This window comes from Schistocerca piceifrons, chromosome 4 (assembly GCF_021461385.2).
Source record: "Schistocerca piceifrons isolate TAMUIC-IGC-003096 chromosome 4, iqSchPice1.1, whole genome shotgun sequence".
Classification (NCBI taxonomy): Eukaryota; Metazoa; Arthropoda; class Insecta; order Orthoptera; family Acrididae; genus Schistocerca; species Schistocerca piceifrons.
The window spans coordinates 599,859,402-599,863,682 of NC_060141.1; the positions used below are offsets into that span (position 1 = coordinate 599,859,402).

Below are 4,281 nucleotides of genomic sequence, written 5' to 3' on the forward strand. Positions count from 1 at the left end.
AACGTATGTTTGTTTCCACCATTGGTTTCTCGAGTAGCAGATTGATGAGAAAATCTCATTCTGTAACATCCTCCAGGCTATGGCTAAGCCATGTCTCCGCAGTATCCTTTCTTTCAGGAGTGCTAGTTCTGCATGGTTCGCAGGAGAGTTTCTGTGAAGTTTGGAAGGTAGGAGACGAGATACTGGCAGAAGTAAAGCTGTGAGGAGCGGGCGTGAGTCGTGCTTCGCTAGCTCAGTTGGTATGCCCGCGAAAGGCAAAGGTCCCGAATTCGAGTCTCGGTAAGGCACACAGTTTTAATCTGCCAGGAAGTTTCACATCAGCGCACACTCCGCTGCAGAGTGAAAATCTCATTCTGGAAACATCCCCCAGGCTGTGACTAAGCCATGTCTCCGCAATATACTTTCTTTCAGGAGTGCTAGTTCTCCATGGTTCGCAGGAGAGCTTCTGTAAAGTTTGGAAGGTAGGAGACGAGATACTGGCAAAAGTAAAGCTGTGAGGACCGGGCGTGAGGCGTGCTTCGGTAGCTCAGTTGGTAGAGCACTTGCCCGCGAAAGGCAAAGGTCCCGAGTTCGAGTCTCGGTCGGGCAAACAGTTTTAATCTGCCAGGAAGTTTCATATTAGCGCACACTCTGCTGCAGAGTGAAAATCTCATTCTGGAAACATCCCCCAGGCTGTGGCTAAGCCATGTCTCCCCAGTATCCTTTCTTTCAGGAGTGATGGTTCTGCATGGTTCGCAGGAGAGCTTCTGCAAAGTTTGGAAGGTAGGAGACGAGATACTGGCAGAAGTAAAGCTGTGCGGACCATGCGAGAGTCGTGCTTCGGTAGCTCAGTTGGTAGAGCGTTTGCCCACAAAAGGCAAAGGTCCCGAGTTCGAGTCTCGGTCGGGCCCATAGTTTTGATCTGACAGGAAGTTTCATTTCAGCGCATACTCCGCTGCAGAGTGAGAATCTTATTCTGACTACATCCCTGTCTTACACGCTTTTTAATCCAAGCACATCGTTCCTGATGGTCTGCTGTTATTGTTCCCCCTTGGCTCTTGTACATATTGTATGTAACCCCTCTCTAGCTATTTGATGTAGTTAAATTCTGAACGTAATACTCGATCACCTACGTCACCTGCATTCTTCCTCTATCACGCCCACAGACAAATCTTACCCCTTGTAAAGCTCTTTAGTGTACTCTTTCCACCAACCTACACTCTCGTCTGCGTTTAAGAGTGGAATTCCTTTCGCACTTGAAATGCTGACTTAATCGAGAAATACCTGGTAATAAATCTAAGACTTGCTATATAATGCAATGAAACTACTGCATAAACTTCATCCATGCTTTTCCTTGCCCTCCTCATCGTCAGTCAGTAAGTAGCTTTCGTACTCATACCCTCGATAATCACTTATTTTCAGCAGTTGACATTAACTAAATTAGTAATTTCGTCTTAAATACTACGTTTTACTGTATTTTAAAACGTAGGAGATAATATAAAATCACAACGTTTCATTAAATAAAATTTTTCATGCCTGAAACGCAATTTTCGGTTGCTGTAATTTTATACTTAGAGTTTCGGTCTAGATGTAAAAAGATTTTTAACATAAAATAAAGTTTTTATTTAACAAATTACGTCAAGATTGCCTTCTCCTTCCTGACTATGGTAAGCTTGACTGTAAATGTTTCATCTTACACACAATGTATCAGAGAAAATGGCCAAGACTCCAAAGCAATCTCTTGTTGACTTATTGGCTGTTCAATGTTGGCTAAAAGTTACAAAATTACTGATGAAAAATTCCTTTAAATATAAAAGTAATGGAAATGATTTTTACATTAGAGTGTCCCATCAAGCAACGTATCGACATATGCAGCCTTTTTGATTTGCATTTCACTACGGGAATCTGTACAGGCAACTACCCTCGTATGAAATACTGACATGGTTTAGATCCCCGGGACGATATCAAAACGCTATTTTGTTGTCAAATATAGCTTCACGTGATCTTGTGTGACACCGCAATAAATTGGTCGAAGTGATATCTAAACCGGACTACGACTTTTAAATCACGTGCTTCTTGCCTGCAAGTATCAGTTCAATAAAAGAATCATTAACTAGCGCTTAAATTGCGTTAGTTCGCGTTGCAATGCTGCGCACGTAAACGTTACCATTGTAACGTCCATAAAAATGAATAGTAATCCTAAATTAGTTTCACCTTTCAAAATTATTCCATTCTCAGTCTAAGGTTTTGTTGAAGTCACTGTTTCATTATTCAGAACGACTTTGGTTTCTATTTGTTTCTGTAATCTCTAAGTTTATTTTGTGACGACATTCTAAATAAATGACATGCTTGATCACTCAAAATGTCTGATAAGCCTACTAAATGGAGAGAACTTCACTTCGGCAGTGGCAAACAGGTAAAATTGGAACTACTATCATTTAAAACCTTAAATATTACAATGAATGCTATGTTTATTGTTATTCCGTTTATAGATTATGTGATGACAAGTAAATTTTAGTGCTGACATGCTTTTGTGAATCTTGATGGTACTTTTTTTTGCTAAATCTGCGCGCGTTTGTATGAGGTCATGTTAGCGACTGAAAACCCATTTGGATGGATTATTAGTTTTGGCTACAATCTATACTACTTGCCATTAAAATTGCTAAAACACGAAGATTACCTGCTACAGACGCGAAACTTAACCGACAGAAAGAAGATGCTGTGATATGCAAATGATTAGCTTTTCAGAGCATTCAAACAGGGTTGGCGCCGGTGGCGACACCTACAACGCGCTGACATGAGGAAATTTTCCAACCGATTTCTCTTACACAAACAACTGTTGACCGGCGTTGCCTGGTGAAACGTTGTAGTGAGGCCTCGTGTAAGGAGGAAAAATGCATACCATCACGTTTCCGACATTGATAAAGATCGGATTGTAGCCTATCGCGATTGCGGTTTATCGTATCGCAACAATGCTGCTCGCGTTGGTCAAGATACAGTGACTGTTAGCAGAATATGGAATCAGTGGTTTCAGGAGGGTAATACGGAACGCTGTGCTGGATCCCAACGGACCCGTATCACTAGCAGTCGGGATGACAGGCATCTTATCCGCATGGCTGTAACGGATCGTGCAGCCACGTCTCGATCCCTGAGTCAACAGATGGGGATGTCTGCAAGACAACAATCATCTGCACAAACACTTCGACTAAGTTTGCAGCAGCATGAACTATCAGCTCGGAGACCATGGCTGCGGTTACCTTTGACGCTGCATCACAGACAGGAGCGCCTTCGATGGTGTACTCAAAGACGAACCTGGGTGCACGAATGGCAAAACGTCATTTTTTCGGATGAATCCAGGTTCTGTTTACAGCATCATGATAGTCATCCGAGTTTGGCGACATCGCGGCGAACGCACATTGGAAGTGTGTATTCGTCATCGCCATACTGGCGTATCACCCGGCGTGGTGGTACGGGGTGCCATTGGTTACACGTCTCAGTCACCTCTTGTTCGCACTGACGGAACTTTGAACAGTGGACGTTACATTTCAGATGTGTTACGACCCGTGGCTCTACCCTTCATTCGATCCCTGCGAAACCCTGCATTTCAGCCGGATAATGCACGACCGAATGTTGAAGATCGTGTACGGGCCTTTCTGGATACAGAAAATGTTCGACTGCTTCCCTGGCCATCAAATTCTCCAGATCTCTCACCAATTGAACACGTCTGGTCAATGGTGGCCGAGCAACTGGGTCGTCACAATACGCCAGTCACTACTGTTGTTGATCTGTGGTATCGTGTTGAAGCTGCATGGGCAGCTGTACCTGTACACTCCATCCAAGCTCTGTTTGACTCAATGACCACGCGTCTCAAGGCCGTGATTACGGCAACAGTTGGTTATTCTGGGTACTGATTTCTCAGTATCTATGCACACAAACTGCGTGAAAATGTAATCACATGTCAGTTCTAGAATAGTATATCTGTCCAATGAATACCCGTTTATCATCTGCATTCCTTCTTGGTGTAGCAATTTTAATGGCCAGTAGCGCATCGTAGGATATTCACGATTAGCGTTCTTACCATCACATACAATGAAAATCTTTCTTAAAATGAAAACGTCCATACGTAACATAGTTAAAAAGAGCTTTACACCCTTCGTTGCCAATGTAATCGAGCGACGCTCATAAGACAAATGTGTTCTGCCTTTAAATCTTAATAAATGGCGCAACTAGTATTTACATCGTTTCGTAACAGAGATCGTCATTACCCTCACGATATGTTATGATCTGTGTTATAAAATGACG

At 42.9% G+C, this 4,281-nt stretch overlaps 1 non-coding gene across 1 annotated transcript; it reads left to right on the plus strand.

The window, feature by feature from the left end:
• The first annotated feature begins 514 nt into the window (after positions 1–514).
• Positions 515–589, plus strand: Trnas-cga. Its single transcript has one exon. It is a non-coding gene; the product is annotated as a tRNA-Ser (tRNA).
• Positions 590–4,281: the final 3,692 nt, after the last annotated feature.